Consider the following 20,384-nt stretch of genomic DNA (forward strand, 5'->3'; position numbering starts at 1 on the left):
ACAGCGGGACCAATCAATCTCTCTCCCAAATGGGGCAGCACGGCCCTGTTTAGGAGAGAGATTGGCCCGTGTTGCCAGAATGGCTCTCCCTGAGAGTCACTCCAGCCCATGCTGCTCAACACAGCGCAGGCCAATCTCCCTTCCGAATTGGGCCATGCGGCCCAGTTCGGGAGGGAGACCATGTCCCCCACGTCTGACATAAGATGCGGGGGTGTGGCTAGCCTGGCCCCTGTGTCTGATGTAAGATGCAGGGGGCGGGGCGAAAGGGCCGCAGTGGCCACATACGGCCTGCCGCCAGCCTCCCTATGCTACTGGAGCAACTGTTCCATCCAGTTGTCTCCTCAAAAGGATGGATGCATAGAGAAAGCATGAGAGGGAAAGGTTGCAACCTGAAATCAGGCATCTTGTCCCACGTCTCTTTATATCACTGATTCTCAGAACAACATTGAGTGATAAGCTAGGCTCCTTATAGTGACTTGCCCAAAATGGCTTGGGGAACTTCATAGTAGACTGGCTTTTTGGATCTGCAACTCCCATGCCTAAACTTTACATGCTCTTTTTTGCATTACATTGGCCTCCAGTCACATGGCCCACCATATGACTCTTACAGGAAGATCTGTCAAAATTACCTTGCAAAAAAAGAGAACATTGCTTTTTTTTACCAAGACTCAGGATCTTGTATGTTGTCTGGCCTATGGTGTGAGAAACATACTGGTTAATCCTTTCCTAATTCTAGTACCACTGATAAAACTGTTAAGTTAAAAAAAACCACACACAAGAATTGCAAAAAATTCAGAATTTATATTGTGATTTTGAAGAGCCCTTAGCAATCAGAGAGAGAGAGAGAGAGAGAGAGAGAGATCTCCTCTAATTTGATGCAGCTGTCAGAATTCAACATAGTAATGATAGATATAATGGAGGGTTACAAATGTGAGAAAATTTAAGCTAAAAGCTTAGTTTGAAACAAAGAAATACCAGATTACAGTTCAGCTATAAGGGATCATCAGCAGTGCCCATTAGTTAGGACTGATGCAGCGAATGTTCTCTGTGTGTGAGTGAATGAGTGAGTGAGGGATCAGAGTGGAGATCCTGCACAGAGGAGAGTTTCAAGCTTAGTCCGTGGAAAATAATTCTTTGCTATCCCTTTTTATAAGCTAGTGGAAGATGTGAGCCGCAGTGCTAGAAATTGGAATTTTCATGTAGTATAATGGTTTGCGAGTAGGACAAGGACCAGGGAAACCCAGGTTCAAATTGCCACAGTCATGAAGCTTACAGGGTGACTTTGGGCTAGTTCCACTCTCTCTTTTGGCCCTAACCCTGCAAGGTTGTCACAGACGGGCTTTCTCAGTTGCTGCCCCGAGACTGTGGAATGTGCTCCTAACTGAGATACAATCCTCCCCATCTCTGATAATTTTTTAAAAAGCATTTGAAAACCCACCTCTTCACCCAAGCTTTTTCAGCTTTTGAAATTTTTAAGGTTTTAATCTGTGGTTGATTTTTAAATTTTTAAAATGTTTTAAGTTTTTAAATATGTTTTAACTTGTTTTATGCTCTTGTTATCCGCCCAGAGATGAAAGTTTGCGGCAGTGTACAAATTTGATAAATAAATAAAATAATTAATACATAAATAAAATTGAGGGAGGGACAGAACTATGAATGCTGCCCTTAGCTACTTGGAGAAAGGGTGGAGTGGGATAAAAATATAATAAATCATACATGAGCACTTGTGGTACAGTGAGTAAGTGTTCATAACAAACATTATTCACAGACTTTTTAAAAGAACTGTGTGGGTATTGGGGAGGGTTTGCCTTTTTTTTTTTTGGTCAGTAGTTGTGCCATGTTATGCTATGTCATGCCATGTCATGTCATGATGTAGCACAGGCATCCAAAATTACCATGCTATCTAAGAGACATCCAATATCACCCAAAGATGACACATGTCTCTCTATAGTGCTGGGAGTACTTGCAGGGTGGAGAGGTTGGCGAGCATAGCTCAGTGGTAAAACATCTGCCATGCATGCAAAAGGTCCAAGGTTCAATCCCTGGCAATTCCACCTAGGGAGAGAAAGACTCTTCTCTGAAAACATGGTGAGCCACTACCAGTCAGCTTACACAAGACTGAGCTAGATGGAGCAGTGGTCTGAATCACAGCTTCCTGTGATTCTATGTTCCTTATGTCTTGCCAGAATCATTTACTTGTGGTCTGAGTGCTGGGAAAAGGTGATTTACTCCCCATGGATGTGCGCCCTAAAGGGAAGATGTTTGACCCTGCCAAACACAGGGTGACATTCAACTTGGTCCCTCCCGCCAACCCACCCCCACCCCCTCTAATTGTCTCTACAAGCCTTATTAAATGGTGACAATGAGAGAGTGTATGCAAATCTTGCTATAAAATGTTCTTTCATTTTCAACTATAAGGTCAAATCCACACCTGATCTGCGTCACTGCTGGAGAGAAATTACTTCCCAGAGTTAATTATCAGATGTACAGTGAAGATAACACTCTAAAACACAGGTTTATAATCAAGAGCGAGAGACTAGGGAAGGAGCAGAATGAGCTTTTGCCTGGCACAGGTCAATAGGTAAGAAGATTATTGCAGCAATTTCTCAAGATAACATGAGGGTCTTTATTACAGTCTGGCTGAGTGATTCTCAGATTCTAAGCATCTGAGTGATTCTTTCTTTTACAAAACAAGAAATTGGTTTTCCTTTGTTTATTTGGTGCCTGAAGACTAACTGCACACTGTTTAAAGCATAATATCGACTAGCTGGGAAAGGTCTAGTCAGATATGCTTGCTGACTAGCAAACTGGATTGAAGTGGATTTTAGACAGGCAGGCTACTGCAGTTGAGGAGTGTCTTTCAGTTGCCCAAGATAGGCTGACAGAGAACAGCTGAGAGGCTGGGAATTCCATTGGCAGAGAATTCGGTGACTCAGCGTTGAGTCACCTAACCCTACGTGACAGCAGAAAGCACACGGTAGCAGCTAATTGGCTTGCGTGCTGTGTTAAAGAAGAGCTCGGAAATTATTACCAGGCAGAGAAAGCTCTTATTTCTGGAAGGCATACCACCTATTTCACACATGTGAATGAAAAGCATGCGATGTTGGGAATAGCCATGGTCCCCACATGGCTATTCAGATTTCCAGAGGATGTTCTAATAATCCCTGTGGTTTCCCTTGAACAAGAATCATTTGTTGCCTTCCTCTTATATTGCTGGAGGGGATGCTATGATCTTTCCATCCTTCTCATTTCCAAATCAAATTACAGGAAGAATGGCTTAATAAGCAAAAATGGAATTGCAGACAGTCACACAGTTTAAGCCCTTAAAGGCATAGCACAGCATGGCAAACGAGATGTAAAATATTGGGAGGACAAAGAGTGCCAATCAAATAAAAGTGCAGCTAAAGGTAGCTTCTGACTCTTTGCAACACTTTTAACTACGTGGAGTTCACCTAGGTTTGTATCTTCTTAAGGCGCTAATCCTTAAATCACACAACTTGGCTTAAGTGAAATAAATATGATTTATTTGAAATAAATACGGTTAAGACTGGGGAGTGAGAGTACGTCCATAGGTTGATACACATCACACATGTTTGTTATTAACACAGCTTCTTGAAACAATCAATACATGTGACATATTAACAAAAAACAGCTGATTCCTTCTTATATTGGACTTGGGTGATCCAACATGTATCAGTTTGGCAGTAAAGCAGAACCAAAGTAGTGATGGCTGCATATCCAGGTGGTTCCCTGGGTTTGTGAACTAAAAGAAGAAAAGAAACCCCACAAATAATACAAAACCAATAGCAAATAGCCCAATTAAAAAAATATGCTCAGTGGCTTCCCAAACCTATGAAATGCTGAGGGTGCCAGCTGGGAGGGCAAAGGAGAATGCAAGGAGGGAGGAATTGGCCTGCTTGACCCCCTAACAGCTTTTCCTGGAGAGGAGCATTACAGTCAGCTGAATGTGTGCCATGAACATTCTCATCTCTATATGGGGAGGCTACAGGAGGGAGGAAAGGGGAAAGGGGAAAGGACACCTTGTCCCTTTCATGTTCTCCAGAGACTTGCTCACTTGATACATAGGAGCTGGCAGTCAGCCTCAAACCTGAACCTTTGAACACCCTACAGGACAGCTGAGGAAAGCTACAAGAGAAGGGGAATGAAAAAGGTCTTTCTGACTTGGAAATAATATCTGCCAATGCATTAATTCAAACTGAAGAGAATATTTTGGACAATTATTCTATCCATTCTATTAAACCCATTGCAAAACATTCTTTTCCAAGTCTATGGGTCTTTCCCCTTCTTCCTCCTAACCCTCTCCCCCTGTGAACCCTACAGAGTACCACAACAGCACCCAGGGATTATTGAATGGAATGTATTATCTGGATCCTTTTCAGATTAGTTTCAGGCCCGGTTTGGGGACACAAATGGCCTTGGTCACTGTGGTTCATTATCTGCACTAGGAAGTAAACGGAAGGAATACAGTTCTGCTGGATCTCTAAGTTGCCTTCTATGCCATTAAGTGGCTTTCTGGAATGTTAGTTGGTGTCACTGTGTCCGGGTTCACATGTAAGACCAAATCAGAGTTAAACATGGCTGAGGTTGGAACTCGAGTATGTCCAAACGTGTGGAACTGCAGTTATGGGCTGAAAGCGACCACTGGTTTGCCTTGCCAAACACCAAATTGAACCTTGGGTTATCTCTAGGGTTTGTGGCCGAGACCTCTGGTTTTGCCACTGAAGTATTACGTCGACTCCAGATGCAGCCATAATAACCACAGTTTCATGCTGATTTTCAAACCACAACAATAGAGACAGCGGCACAGACCTGCCTGAGGAGATGGCTGCTCCATACCTTCGGCACTTCTCGCAAGCAGCCTCTTGGAGAACCAGCCCTGCCCCTCCTGTCAGCTATGTGGCTATGTAGTTGCCAGGCAACAGGGATGCCACCACGCCCCATCCCAGACTTGTCAGCCTGTCATGCTGCACAGTCGCTCAGGGCATTCCCTCTCCCGACTCCGTCCCTTGCTCCCCCCACCTAGCAAGCAGTAGGAGAAGGGCATGAGATGACAGGATGGGCAAAAAGGGTCGGGTATAAAAGGCAGACCCAAGCAGGGATTCTCAAGCAGCCAGGATCCATTTTTCCCCACAGAAAGCTTGGGGAAGGGAGGACGGTCCAGTCCCTTCCCTTTTGCTGTTATTGGTCCCTAGTCTTGCTCATGAGAAGAACCATCTGTGAGGACTAATTGCAAATGCATGAGGTGGTACTCTAGTTGTACAAGGTGGTACTCTTGGTTCATGCTGCAACATTATCCCACAGACTGTTCCCTCACAAGAAGGGCAGACTAAGGGGATTTGATACCGAGCCAGGATGCTCCATGCAGGAAAGCCACGGGGACAGGTACTTGGGTGAATGCTGTCCCTGTCTTGGTGACTTCTACCAAGCTGCTGTCAAACCCTGTGTGCTGCCAGCCCACCCACCCATGTGGAGATGTGCACCCTTGCCCCAAAGGATAATCCATCTGTTCCAAGGCCACTGGAAACTGGTGCTCCACTCTCCCAGGTATCCCAGTGCCAGGAGATCTGCCTACAGTGCCACACCAGACTGGACCCTGGAATTTAGAATGGGTTTAAAGGTTCATGCCCAAACCTGGGGTCTCCTCCATAAATGCATGTGAGTATGCCCTGACAAATGGCCCCATCCTGACAGGGATAGCCAACATGCACAGGGCATCCCCTCTCCAGGTGGGGAACAAAGTGTTTGGGGGGGGTGCTCATTTCTGGGTTGAAGAGGCTGCCACATGCAGGTATTGTGTACCAGCTAAGTTCTATTCTTTTCACAGACAGATCGGGGAAGAGGGGCAGCCCCTTCCCCTTTGGGGAGTTCTTGCTCCCCAGGCTTACTCATGATCAAGGCCGGTTACCAGGGTCAGCAGTGGGAAGCTGAACAACTTCTTCAAAGATATGGTTACCCACCCCAGGGCGCACTGCTTAGTCATGAGAGCGAAAGGCCATGGGAACACCCCCACATCACTCGTGAGAAGGACCATCAGAGGAGAGGGGAGAGAATTGCTGAGCAAAATCTCTACTAATGCCAGATGGCAAAACACCTCCTTCTCTCACCCACACCTCCCTCACAAGAGTGTCAGGCCAGACAGGGAGCAGCCTAATTGTCTGCTGCCAAGTTCTAGCTGGCGAGTTGCCAGCCCCCAGACTGTTGAGGAGATCCACCTGGAGCCTGTTCTGGGAGCTACACATGAGAGGTGTGGTTCTCAGGGCTAGTTGGCTCAAAAGCAGGGAGGCTCGCCAAAGGCATAGCCATCGGTGTAGCCATCGGGCCACCTGTAGGGGGCCGCCAAAGGGGGCCGGCCTTTGGGGCTGGGCCTTTGAGGGTGGGACTGAGGGCTGGGGGTTGGGTTGTGCCAGGCCTTTATCAAATATGCGGTTGGGCTCTCTTGAGGGGGATGGTTCTGGGAATGTGCCCAGCATTTCTTGGGCAGCTATTACTGTTGTGGTGGGGAATAGAAGAATTGGTGCAGGCAGAGCAGCTGGCCGTTACTGGGGAAGGGAAATTAGTAACTTAGTGACTGTTTCCACTTCCAACTGTGCTGTCAACTCTCAGGCCTCGGGGAGCAGCTCCAACGACCCTCAGAGTCTGGCCTTGCTCCTCTGTAATGCAGGTCAGTTCAGAATAAGACCAAAATTGTCCACGATTTGATCGTGGATGAGGGAGCTGACCTGGCATGTACAACTGAGACCTGATTGGGGGAGGCGAGTGGTCCTGTGTGGGCTCAGCTTCTCCCACCAGGTTATTCTGTCGTGGAACAGGCTAGAAGATGTGGGTGTTGGGGTGTGGGGTGGAGTGGCTGTGGTCCATAAGATTGAGGATTCTGTTGGTGTACCAATCACCCCACTGCCCAACTGACTCCCTAACTGAGCTGACCGAGCTGGTCGCGGAGTTGCTGTTGGAGTGTCCCAGGCTTCTGATCCTGGGGGACTTCAATATCCACTTTGGGGCTGGCTTGTCTGGTGCGGCTCAGGAGTTCATAGTGGCCATGTCAACTATGGGCCTATCCCAATTAGTTTCTGAACCAACTCATGTTGCCGGCCACACACTCGATTTGGTCTTTTGTTCAGATCAGGGGGGTGTTCCGTGGGTGGGGGATCCAATGGTTTCCCCATTGTCATGGACGGACCACTACCTGTTTAAAGTTGGTCTCACAGCCACAATCCACCTCTGCAGGGGTGATGGACCTATTAGGATGGTCCATCTGAAAAGGCTGCTGGACCCAGTGGGATTTCAAAAGGCCTTGGAGGATTTTGATGTTGGTGCAGCCGGTGATGCTGTCGATGCCCTGGTAGCAACCTGGAACAGGGAACTCATCAGGGCAGTAGACATGATTGCTCCTAAGCGTCCCTTCCGACCTGCTGCAAAAATGGCCCTTTGGTATACTGAGGAGTTGCGGGGGCTGAAGCAGTTGGGTAGGCGACTAGAGCGCAAGTGGAGGAGAACTTGGTTCGAATCTGACAGGATACAGCATGTCATGCATTTGAAGAGTTATGCGGTCGTGGTGCATGTGGCAAAAAAGAGCTTTTGGTCTGCGCGCATTGCGGCTGCAGGTTCGAGCTCAGCAGAGCTATCCCGGGTTGTGAGGAGTTTGATTTGGGATGTGGACAAGCTGCTTGGGGTGGTGAGGCCTACCACCGGTTCTCTGGAACCTTGCCCGACTTGGCTGCTTCTATCTAGCAGGGAGATTGTTGGAGATGGCCTAGTTAATATCATAAATGCATCACTGAGGGAGGGTAGGGTGCCCCCTTGTTTGAAGGAGGCATTGATTAGACCACTCCTAAAGAAGCCTTCTCTGGATCCCTTAGTGATAGACAGTTACAGGCCAATCTCCAATCTCCCTTGGTCGGGCAAGGTGATTGAGAGGGTGGTGGCCGACCAGCTCCAGGCAGTCTTGGAGGAAACTGATTATCTAGATCCATTTCAAACTGGCTTTAGGGCTGGCTATGGGGTTGAGACAGCCTTGGTCAGCCTCATGGATGACCTTTACCGGGGAATCGACAGAGGGAGTGTGACTCTGCTGGTTCTTCTGGATCTCTCGGCAGCGTTCGATACCATCGACCATGGTATCCTTCTGGATCGCCTGGGGGAGTTGGGGATAGGGGACACTGCTTTGCAGTGGTTCTGCTCCAATCTCTCAGGTAGATTCCAGATGGTGGAGCTTGGTGACAGTTGCTCCTCAAAACGGGAGCTGTCCCCCCGGGCTCCATTCTTTCACCAATGCTTTTTAATATCTACATGAAACTGCTGGGTGAAGTCATCAGGAGATTTGGTGCTGGGTGTTATCAGTATGCTGATGACACGCAAATCTACTTCTCCATTTCATCTTCAGGAAATGGCACTCATTCTCTAAATGCCTGCCTACAGGTCATAATGGGCTGGAAGAGGGAGAACAAATTGAAGCTGAATCCAAACAAGATGGAGGTGCTCATTGTGGGAGCTCAGAATCTGAGGGATGAGTTAGATCTCCCTGTGCTGGATGGGGTTACACTCCCCCAGAAGGATCAGGTGCGCAGCTTGGGAGTACTCCTGGACCCAGGCCTTACCTTGGTATCTCAGGTAGAGGCCATGGCCAGGAGTGCTTTCTATCAGCTTTGGCTGATTCGACAGCTGCGTCCATTCCTCAGAGAGGATGACCTCAAAACTAGGGATGTGCGTAGAAATCTTCAGTGCCGGTGGGTGTAGTGCTTTAAGGGTGCGGGAGGGTGTACTCACCCCTCCCGCTGCATTTCCCCCGCCGGTGCATTGTTTTTTTTAAGCCCCTCGGGGTGGCAGCGTTCCTCCCTGCTGCCCCGTCTTCCCCGTCGGCTGGAAGTCACGGGTGCCCATGCACCCATCGTGCGCGCGCACACGGCAGAGGGGCGCACACGCACATGTAACAGGTGTACGCGCACTCGCCACTTCTGGCCACTTCTGGCCGACGGGGAAGACGGGGTGGCAGGGAGGAATGTTGCCGCCCCGAGGGGCTTAAAAAAACCCAATGTGGCGGCAGGGGAAATGCGGCGGGAGGGGTGAGTACACCCTCCCCTGCCCTTAAAGCGCTACCCCTGCCGGCGCCGAAATTCTGAAACGCCCTCAGTGCCGAAACGTTTCAGAGGCCTTCATAATGGCCTCCGAAATGTTTCGGGCACATCCCTACTCAAAACAGTGGTGCATCAGCTGGTATCCTCCTGGCTTGACTACTGCAATGCACTCTGCATGGGGCTGCCTTTGTACATAGTCTGGAAACTTCAGTTAGTTCAGAATGCGGCAGCCAGATTGGTCTCTGGGGCAACCCGGAGAGACCATATTATGCCTGTTTTGAAACAGCTACACTGGCTGCCGATATGTTTCTGGGCAAAATACAAAGTGCTGGTTATTACCTTTAAAGCCCTGAATGGCTTAGGTCTGAGTTATCTAAGAGAGCGCCTTCTTTTACATGATCCCCACTGCACGTTAAGGTCATCTGAGGAGGTCCGTCTCCAGTTGCCACCAGTTCGTCTGGTGGCGACGCAGAGGCGGGCCTTCTCTGTAGCTGCCCCTGGGCTATGGAATGCACTCCCGGCAGAAATTTGTAATTTGAGATCATTGCGTTCCTTCAAGAGAGCCCTTAAAATGTACTTATTTGGCCTGGCCTTCCAGAGTTTTAAATGATTAATTGTTTTAAACTGTTTTAAACTGTTGCCCTGATTTTCAGGGCTTTTAGCTGTTTTATTGGTTTTATTGTGTTTTAATAGTTTGATTTTAATTGTTAATTTGTTTTAATTGTTTTTATCATGTTGTGAACCGCCCTGAGCCATTTTGGAAGGGTGGTATATAAATCTAATAAATAAATAAATGGGGGCTCAAAATAGAACCAGGTTGCTGAGTGGAGGGAAGCTGTGGGGAGGGGTACTCCAGAGCATGTTTTCCTCATCTTGGAAGTTGAAAGATGAGACGAAAGTTTGGGGTGGTATACAAATTTGATAAATAAATAAATACATACATAAAATAAGGTGGTGTTGGGGTGCTTCTGAGTCACACTATGGCCTTTGGTGCATAGTGTTCCACAATATTCAATCTTGTCCTGCATGCTGTTTAACATCTGTGTGAAAATGCTGAGGGAAATCATCCAGAGATTTGGAATCTGATGTCATCAGTATGCTGATGATTCCCAGCGCTCTCTCTCCTCTCTGTCTGGCTCCAGGGAAGTTGCTGAATGATGTTTGGAATCAATGAAGGACTGGATGTGCGCCAAAAAATGCAGTCTTAATCCAGACAAGGCAGAAGTGCTCCTAGCCAGTAGAAATGTTGATCAGGGAATTAGATCTCAGCTTGTTTTAGATGGGGTTGATCTAGCCTTGAAGAATACAGTTCACAGGTTCTGAAAGCACTCCTCAGCCCATTTTTGCTACAGGATGTTTAGCTGGCAGCTGTAGCACGGAGTGCTTCTACTCAGTTGAGGCTGGAAAGTCTACCAACTGTGTCCATTCCATCAGTAGGAAGATCTGCTAAGGTGACACGTGCACTAGCCACCTTGAGACTGGACTGCTACAACACACTGTATGTGGGGGCTGTCCTTGAAAAGCAGGTGCAGAATGCTGTAGCAAGGCTGGCCATTTTGACCATGTGACACCTCTGTTGCTCCAGCTGCACTGGCTTCCAATATGTTTCTGGGCAGAATTCAAAGTGCTTTTGAAGCCTTCAGTGTTTGAGCTCAGAATACCTAAAGGACAGTTTCCACTCATATGAGCCTATGCAATCTTTGAGATCATCTAGAAAGGCCATCCTATGCATAATAGCCTTACATACATCTGATGGGAAATGGCCTTCTCCATGGTAGCACCAAAGCCGTAGAAATTCCTGACCCAGGAGATTCATCTAGCCTCCACTGTGTTGTGTTTTTGCCACCTTTTAAAAATACACTTGTTTAGCTAGGCATTAATCTTGGTTAACTGATTAGGTTTGTTGTGGGTTGTTTTCTGTCATTTCTGCTTTGGCTTTGATTGATTTTGTTTCTGATTAACTTTAATTGACGTTGCGTTTCACTTTAATTGGCTGTTAGTCACCTTGAACACTGGAGTGGAAGCTGAGATATAACTTCTTATATAAATCAATAAATATAGGATAAGGTTGTGCATGCAACCAGTTTACCTGGGTGTCGGGAAGGTATGCGGGGTGGCAGGCTCTCCGCAGATAAGCAGAAGATTCCTCACAACTCTGCCACACACATGCCCACATGAGTACTGGGCTTCAAGTGGCAGAGTGCGGGCAGGAGGGGGGAAAGCTCATGCTGGGTCCCCCAGGGACCCAGAATGCAGTACATGAACAGTGGAGCAGCTGCACTCAGTACTGCAGCTGCTCTGATTTGCATGGTTGCTCCTTCCCCCAACTCGCTGCCTAAAATAGTGGCAGGTCGGTCAAGAGCCCAGCTCCCCAGGGTGATTGTTCACACGATCCTTTACCCACAGTAAAGACCTCGGTAGAGGAGTTGGGTTACTCTGGTCTGGAGCAGCCAGGTGGTATGAGCTGCTTGGATTACCCTAGGCAGTTTGTGTCGTGTGGATAACTTTGACTTTTCTTCCAGACTGGCTGAAGTCCTGAACAGGTGCACTCCAGTTAGGGGATGGGAATACATTGCAACATTTCTTGCAGTTTGTCCTCTTGTTTTAATTGAATAGCCTGCTGGAAGTAAACCTATTACATCTAAATGATCTAATGCAAGATTTCCCAAGGGGGGGCGGAGGATTCTAGTACCCATAAGGGTACTTGAGTGGCTCCTAAAGAGTACTCAGAGCCCTCCTGCACCCCCACACTACAATTGCGCTATTTGTTCCCCATCTGAGGATCATGGCCTTGAAACCAACACATCCTCAGCAATGGGTCCACTGCACAAGGGGAGGGAGGAAGGTGACTGGCTGGCTATGTGCTGAAACTTAGCATACCCCTCCCTTTAGCCTATCTGACAGGCTTCAGAAAAATAGCATTGAGTACTCCCATTGAAATTAATAGGAAATTAATTTCAGTAAAACTGCTTATGAGTAACTTAGTGTGGACAGCAGTCAGTGTTTAGAAGCCTGTTTCCCTAACTGTAACACTTAAATGTGTGTTTTAGGTATATACGTGTACACACACACACACACACACACACACATTTTCTATAGGATACCTGAGCTGAAGGCTTGAGACAGAAGGAATACTAGTTTAAAAAGGTAAGGAAACCAACATCTAATAGATACACATTAGTAGTAGAGGTATATATACCTGCTGTCAAAAGCCATGTGCTTTTGTTTACAAACAAATGCACCTGGCTGGAGGATGACGTCATAATGGCGTCACAGGGGGCGGGGCGTGCAGCTGTCAAAATGTGCTGACGTCAGCGGAAATACATCACCGGATATGCGTCAGTGGAAATACATCAGTGGAAATGGTCAGAGGAGACCCCCATGTGGCCGGAAAGGGTCAGAAGTAGGCGTACACCCTCACCCTGGAAGTTTGGTCCCCACCTTCCACTCCTACCCCCAGAATATGTCCAGACATGTCCCGTAGGTGGGCATGTGACCCCTCTATGAACATGCCTAGCCACCCTGGACCAATGGGAACAGGTATCAGACCCCGGAAAGGTCCATGTGCACAGGCGTGATAATGACCGGGAGGCCATTTTGTGTAACTTTATTGGCTGAAACGGGGTCAAGTGATCCCTTTACGAACACGCCTGGCCATACTGATTCTGTAGGAATAGTCTGCATCTCTCTGAGCCATTTTGTTTTGCAGACTCACTGTTTGTGTGATCATGGGTTCCCCAGAGAGATCCTTGGAGACTATTGTACAAGAAACAGATGTAAAGCTTAGCCCGAGAAAGCAGTCTATTAGCACATGTTCTGATGATGAGAAACTTCTGCCTGCCAAGCGTCCCGAAGAAGAAGACCAAGAAGTTTATGAAATTTGGGAGGGAATCTTGGAGGATGCAGCTGTAGAATGTTTTGGAGCCCAGGTAAATAAGGAGTGTTGGTGTTACATGACTGGGAGTATGAGAGAGTTCCTCAGGGGGTGCAACTTAAAAAACTGTGTTCTTTTATTTTTTCCCAGGAGGGTGAGGGTCGATGTCTTGACACACACCCTCTAGCAATGTGGAACTATACAGAGCCAGGGAACATGCATATCAGGGTGCGTATGGAGAATTTGGGTGGGAATATCTCTTTTTAAAAAGAAAGAAAGAAAAGGTAATAAGAGCATACCTTCCCCTCCTACATCAACCCAGTCATGTTACTATGCAGAATTTCCTAGGACTACAAGTGAATGATTCAGATTACATACCAGCAAGGAAAAGGAAGTCTGCTATGAAGGGGCTCGTGAGAGCGGGGGTATATGGAATTTTAAAATCCTGTCTGAAGAATTATATGCATGATTCATGCTACAGGTGTATGGTTCAAGCAGGGGGTCAAGACTCACATGAATGTGTCACCTGGACTGAAAGAAATATTTCCAGATTTATTAGAATATTGTCTTCAAGCATGTGTGTGAAAGCAGTGCTCCACATAATCATTATAATTGGTTATAGTCTGAAAATGCTAATGCTGACTAGTGAGACAGTGGATCAGACTCTAAATCTCATCACCAGGGTTAAGGATTCTGATGACCCGAAAGTGGTGTTAGAAGCTATCCCGCACCAGAAAGATTCCAGAATGCTCTCTTTTGTAAACAGTGTCCTCGAAAAAAGAGGGTACAGACAATTTCTTGTTCCAGAGGTAGCTGTATAAATTCCCTTGCAAAAGTATAAATGTAGTATTTAACACTGCTGCATTCCTGTTGTGTTGTTTTTGGGTGGTGGTTTTTTTTTTGGTCAGCACATCCTTAACATGCTCTCTATGATAGAAAGACAGCTTCAGACTGCATCTGTTTTTTCTATTAAATGCTGTTTTATTATGTATCATTTCATAAAAATAAAAACGGGGATGACTCTAATTAAATGTCTGATTTATTTTTGTTGGGTGTAGCTTATTTCTGTCTTATTTTACAAGGAGGGAGGGTGAGGTTGAGGGACCTGAGCCACTGACAAGATGAGTCAGAAGAGTTCATCAGATGATAAGGCAGCAGAAGCAAAGAAGAGATAAGGACTGGCTGACTTCTAGTCTCCAGATCTAAGGGGTCTACTCCTTAGTCGAATGGACCTTAACCCAAAATTTGGCTTAAAAAAGGCCAAACTGGTAACCCATTGTTAGATGCAACCTCTCATCAGCATGCAGGAGCCAATCAGCATGCATGAGGCAATCAGCGACCATGAGTCAAACAGATAAAATTACTGTGAGGCAGGAAAGCCCTCTCTTCATTCTGAAAGCTGCAGCAGGAGCAACATAAGCAGAAAAAGGTATGAATAGCAGTTCCACCCCTCCACTCCCCCCCCCCATTTTTTAGTTTAAAAAACAATCTGGAAAGTATTAATTTAAAATTGATCCCTTGTTTGTAGTTTAAAGGAAGGTTTATATGGTTTTACAATGTATGCAAATCTATTTTTCTATTTGAACCTCTTTGCTAGTTTTAGCAATTTCTTAAGGGTCATGTGTTGGGCAGAGATTAGTCTTTGAATCTGCTTGCTAGTTTTAGCAATTTCTTTAAAAAAATTTCTCTGATGGGTAAGGGTCAGCTCACACCCCTCCCATGCTGTAGGGAATCTTAGCCACAAGGTCTTTTTTTAAATTAAAACACTCACATTTTTATTTTTAAATTTTTATTCTGAAAGCACATATTTACACAGGCAGTATTATATATAGTATTTTTAATGTATGCCTCAAGATCTGTAGAAATCTAGTATTCCAATTCTGTTCTCTGCAAAACAGCTCTCCTGCAACTAAACAAACAAACAAACAAATAGGGGTCATGCATGAACAACTCACAATCATGTAAATTGCTTAAATTAAATACACTCACCCAGCACACATGTTCAATCCACCCAGTCCTCACAATGTAATCTGTAATAAAAAGGGACATCCTGTCCATGATTTGCTGGTTCACCGCAGGACATAGACATTTTGTAAGACTTTTTGTAAGCAATCCGCCGAAGAGAAATATTGTTAAAAATCTACCCTCATTGATTTTTCCATCTGCAAATTCTGCAGCCATCACGGATGTGAAAAAGTTCTCAATATCTATCATGCTGTTAGGGTGTAGAGAGTCCATGTGGGGGCTTAGGTTGGCCTCCATTTTAAGTAGCAAGGGTCCTATTCCCTCCGGTTCTGGTTTTCCACAGGCCTGTCATATACATTCCCTAGCCAGAGCATAAATCTGATGGTACGCCATTGGCTACCGTTTAGGCTTCTGGTTAGCGAGGATATGTCTGAACACGTCTCTGCTTGGATCTTTTTTGTATATTCAACAGCACTCGCCAAAAAAACAACAAAAAAGAAAGAAATGGTTGGGGAGGGCAGGGCAGGATATGTCTGAACATGTCCCTGCCTCTTTTTTTTAATATTCAACAGCACTCACCAAAAGAAAGAAAGAAAGAAAGAAAGAAAGAAAGAAAGAAAGAAAGGTTCCCCAAAGATGATGAGCATTACGGATGAAGAATTGAGCGCCCTCGAGATCTCTGAAGATAATGGTATGGATATATTCTACTCTCTTTTTTAGATTGTTTGAAAATGTTATGAAGATGTATACATGTCTGATTTATATTTGATGTTCAGCAGAAGGGCCTGTTCAACCCCGTCAGGCTGGGAGAGCCACTTTTTCACTCTCAAAGGCTTTGGACCTATATCTCATCCCAAAGAAGGAGGTTCTCACAACTCAGCCAGTTAGAAACACAGTACCTGGTAAAATACATTTTAAAAAATTAAAAATAAAAATCTAGATGAGCACAGTTTGAAGGATTTTCTGAGTAAGACTATCTATATATATATATTTATTATTGCAGCCGGCATAGGCCAGAGATGTGATGATAATATAGGTAAGAACAGGGGCTCCCCCCCCCCCGTAATATCTCATTCTAAAATTCAATAAATTATGTATTATTTCTTTTGTGTAAACCGTCCTGAGCCATTTTTGGAAGGGCGGTATAGAGATTGAATTATTATTATTATTATTATTATTATTATTATTATTACAAGTTTTGATTTAGTACAGACCTATGTTATTCACAGTGGACCTGACAAATACCCAGGGTGGGTTGCAGAATCTGGCTGAGAGTACTCTAGAGGGTAAAATAGATTTTTTTTTTTAAACTAACCTTGCAAAATGAACTCACCATCTGGAAACCTCTGACTAATTCTATCTAACCCCGCCCCCTACTTTTTTCTACAGAACTATCTGAATCTGCCCCCATATGGCTAAATAGGTTGAAGAGAAAAGCAAAGAGTAAGGGTAGGAGAAAGAAAGAAAGAAAATGTCTTGACCCTTTTATTTTATTTACTTTTATGTAAAATAAAAGTGTCTCTTTTATAGCTTTTATTTACTCTGTGGATCATTTTATTAATAATGCCATATGATTCCCTTGTCTGCAGATATGGAATTCCAAGAACAGCAGCAACCCAAACACGAGACACTTGGAGGCTCCAACATGGAGGGCCAGCCACCCTACAAAAAGCCCAGAAGTGTCTGCCAGGAACCTGGTAAGTCCTTTCCACACTGCATGACACACATGTTTGTGAGTTCAAAATCTCCCCTAGCAATGTGAGTTTTACTCCAGACATGCCTGCTGAGCCCCTGCCTCTGATCTATCTGTTTCAGAACATGAACCTGGGGTCCGTGATGAGCAGGTGCTGAATCTCCGTGCTAATGAGTTCTTGGCCAGCATGTCACGGGCTACAGAATACATGCAAACATTAATAAAGGATAAGGCAGATGCCGTAGAATGCATGACAGAGGTTGAGCAACATCGTGAGCAAGCAACACGCATCATTCGAAAAGAAAAGGACTTGGTTAGGGATATTACACATCAGTTGCAAACTCTAATAAGATGTGGAAGCACAATGTGTGATTTTGTAGACAGAAATAAAAAAGATCAACGTTACCCTGTCTGCATACAGGTGGGGGGGGGAGGGGCGGACATGTCACACAGTCAACAAGAGGGTTCCGGGGATGCTCCTGATTCTGATATGGTGTCTGAGCCCCCTGTAGAGCCACATAGTGTTGCCAGCCATCAGATTACAGCCCCTGAGCAGTGTGGTACCCGCAATGGGTCCTCTCAAGGAGGCATGGCATCTGATGTTGGCATTGCAGTGGATTCCCAACCATTCTCTTCTGAAGAATCAGCAGGCTGTTCTGAAGAACACCCCCCCCCCCGGTGGATCTACAGTTTATTCAACGTGCACGCTTTAATGGGATTGAAATGTATTATGAATTCAAGTTTGTGAATTTGGACAGAGTACACTCCTTTCGTGATGCCCTATTGGGGATGTATTCTGCTGTTCAAAGGGTTCTGGACAATATAAACAACCATATAGAACCAGGGGACTTTGTACAGCTCAGATTGCGAGGGCCAGGGATTTCACATCCCCTTTACTCTGCAAGGAGGCTGGCAGGGCATCTGAATGCTGAAACTTTCTTAAGTGCTATGTCTAACCTGCTTCAAAGCTATGCTCAAATTTTAGTTGATGGGGCATTAACACTGGCTGTGATTGTCATTACACCCCCACGAGGAGCCGGGCTCAGGCATATAAAATCAATACCCTATAACAGCATTATACAGAAAAAGAGGCTGCAACTGATAGATTTACCCATGCCTAATACAGCACTCTGCTTTGCAGCGAGTCTCATGGCTGTTCTAGTTGAGAGAGCTACCGCTACAAAGATTAAAAGAAGGTGCAAAAAAACTGTACAGGGATCTTGGGTGTGTCTTTTGCAGATGTGAAAACCATAGAGACTCACATGAAAGTCAATATTGTGGTTGTGCAATGGGATACTTCTGGATGGTATGTTTTAAAACTCCTGAACAGAAATACCTCAAAACGTGTTTTCTGTTACTTCATGATGCTCACTATTATGGGGTTAAGAACATCAAAGGTTTTTTTGGCTCCAGAAATTTTTGTTATGTCTGTTACACACCCTATGCACACTGCCATGACTGTTTGATGAAGTGCCACCGCTGTTTGGAAACTGGGTGTGTAAAACGTGTGGGACGAATAACCAGATGCCCCAAATGCAAGATGCAGTGCAGATCACAAGAATGTCTAGCAAGGCATAAGAAGCTCTCTGCAATGGGGCGGGTAGAATGCATCCCACGTGAACTATGTGATAAGTGCTTCCGTTATGTCGAGGCGGATCATGAAGATGAACGCCCCTGTAGGGGAAAACAGTGCCGTGTATGCTATGACTACCTTTGCCCTGGGGAAGAACACGAGTGTTACATTCCACGTTTATAGTACCCTGAGCTATCTGTAAAATATGTGTTTTATGACTGCGAATGCAGGCAGGAGGATGGGGTCCACGTGCCAAACTATATTTATGCCAGGGCTTTTGAAGGGGAGACGGTGGAACCTGTTAAAGCATATCAAGAGAAACAGAAAGGCTGGAAAAAAGTGGGGGCCCCAAGGGGAATATTGGGAATTTAAGGGGGACTCATGTTTGAATGAATTTGTAATAAAATTTACATCAGACAGTAGCTTTATGGGGTCCCGGTGTATAGCCCATAATTCGAGGAGCTATGACGGAATCCTCATCTTGAGAGAGCTAATCAAAGAAGGTCTCGATATAGATCTGCTCACTCAGGGGGGGAAACTACTATGTATAACAGTTAAAAATAATGACATAAAATTTATAGATTCCCTATGCCATCTGCCCATGGCGCTAGCAAAGCTCCCCAAAGCTATGGGTTTTCAGGGTTGTAAGGGTTATTTCCCACATTTCTTTAATAAAAAAGAAAATGAGAGATATATTGGGATCATGCCAGAACCCATGTACTATGGTGTGGACACTATGAAACCTGCAGACAGGGAAGAATTAATGAAGTGGTATGAGGAGAACAAATCAAAGACCTTTGACATGCAGAAGGAATTGGCCTATTACTGTCAGAAAGATGTAGACATCTTGATGCAGGCCTGTACAAAATATAGACATGAATTGGTTGAGATGACATGGGATGTAGTTGATAAACCTAAGGGGAAGAAAACTGTCAGGGTGCTGGTGGGTATCGACCCCTTCCAATACCCTACACTTGCTAGTGTGTGCTTAAGAATGTACTGTTACAAGTATCTGAAGGATAAAGAGATCACCATACCGGCCCCAGATAATTACCATAATCAGTGCAAAAGATTCTCAAGTCTGTCCATTCAATGGTTGGAATACATGGCCCACAGGGAAAACATACATATTCAGCATGCTCTGAAAGGGGGTGAGTTTAAGGTTGATATTCCTCAGGAGCTGCAGGAGGCATCAGGGGGTGTTAAGGCATATTATTTAGATGGCTATTCTGTGAATGGGGGAAAGAAATGTGCTTTTGAATTTAACGGATGTTTTTATCACAGGTGTCTAACCTGTTATCCTGCACACAGACAACACCCTATGTTGTTGGAAACCCATGGTTTTCTCCACAATGCTAGTGAAAGGAAAGCAGATGTCTTAAAATGATTGGGGTTTGAAGTCCACTGTATATGGGAGCATGAGTGGACTGATATGGTCAAGGGGGATCAGAAGGTGATAGATTTTCTGAAGCAGCGGGAGTTTCCAGAACCTCTGGAACCTAGAGATGTGCTGTTTGGGGGCAGGACAGGCTGTGTGCATCTGTATTATGAGGTGAAGGAGGGAGAACAGATTCATTACTCGGATTTTACCTCTCTCTATCCTTTTATTATGCAAAATTGCCAGTCTCCTATAGGCCATCCTGAAGTAATTTATGACGATTTTGGCCACTCTCTGAGTATTTTGGAATTGCCAAGGTGAAGGTTTACCCACCACGCAGTCTCTTTCCACCCGTCTTACCTGTCAAGGTGAACGGGAAGCTCATTTCCCCCCTGTGCAGGCTCTGTGCAGACTCACAACAGCTGGAGCACTGTAGCCACAATGATGAGGAAAGGGCACTGGTGGGGTACATGGTGCACAGTAGAATTGGAAGTTGCTGTGGGTAAAGGGTACAGGGTGGCACAGATCTATGAGGTTTGGCATTTTGAAAGGAGGTCTGAAAGACTCTTTTCAGAGTATGTCAAAACATTTCTCCGGCTGAAGCAGGAAATTTCTGGATACCCCGCAGAGTATGTTAGCAGGGTGGACAGAGAGAGATACATTGATGAGTATTATAAGAAAGAAGGGGTGTGTTTACGCCCCGAGATGATTCAAGGAAACCCTGCTAAATGCCAAATAGCCAAGCTTTTCTTAAATTCCCTGTGGGGGGAATTTGCTCAGAGGACAAACCTCCCTAGGACCTCCATAGT

At 45.5% G+C, this 20,384-nt stretch overlaps 1 protein-coding gene across 5 annotated transcripts in view; it reads right to left on the reverse strand.

Annotated features, from left to right (window-relative positions):
- ARRDC3 (arrestin domain containing 3) overlaps positions 1-20,384 on the reverse strand; it is a 124,638-nt gene that overhangs the window by 27,984 nt on the left and 76,270 nt on the right. Inside the window, exon 13 of one of the 5 annotated variants that reach the window (XR_008315224.1) lies at positions 14,763-14,996. The exons of 3 other annotated variants lie outside the window; for them this stretch is intronic. The gene's annotated coding sequence lies outside the window, so the exon portion shown is untranslated. Of the gene's footprint in view, positions 1-14,762; positions 14,997-20,384 lie in introns of those variants that run through there. One more of the 5 variants, XR_008315225.1, reaches the window with a different exon arrangement.

The sequence above is a fragment of the Hemicordylus capensis genome, chromosome 2, assembly GCF_027244095.1.
Source record: "Hemicordylus capensis ecotype Gifberg chromosome 2, rHemCap1.1.pri, whole genome shotgun sequence".
NCBI lineage: Eukaryota > Metazoa > Chordata > Lepidosauria > Squamata > Cordylidae > Hemicordylus > Hemicordylus capensis.